Source organism: Eimeria mitis, genomic scaffold, assembly GCF_000499745.2.
Source record: "Eimeria mitis Houghton genomic scaffold, Emh_scaff677, whole genome shotgun sequence".
In the NCBI taxonomy this organism is placed as follows: Eukaryota; Apicomplexa; class Conoidasida; order Eucoccidiorida; family Eimeriidae; genus Eimeria; species Eimeria mitis.
Window position 1 is genome coordinate 15,826 of NW_013574886.1, and position 257 is coordinate 16,082.

The following is a 257-nucleotide window of genomic DNA, read 5'->3' on the forward strand; positions in this document are numbered from 1 at the left end:
ACAACTCAAAGGAACCCTGCATGTAAGAAACAAACTGCTGCTGCTGCTGCTGCTGCTGCTGCTGCTGCTGTTGCTGGTGGTGCTGCTGCTGTTGCTGTTGCTGCTGCTGGTAATGCTGCTGCTGATGCTGCTTTTGTTGCCGGTGGTGGTGGTGCTGCTGTTGCTGCGGTTGCTCCTGTTGCTGCTGCTGGTGATAGTGGTGCTGCTGCTGTCGTTGTTGCTGCTGCTGCTGCTGCTGCTGTTGTTGTTAGTGTTGC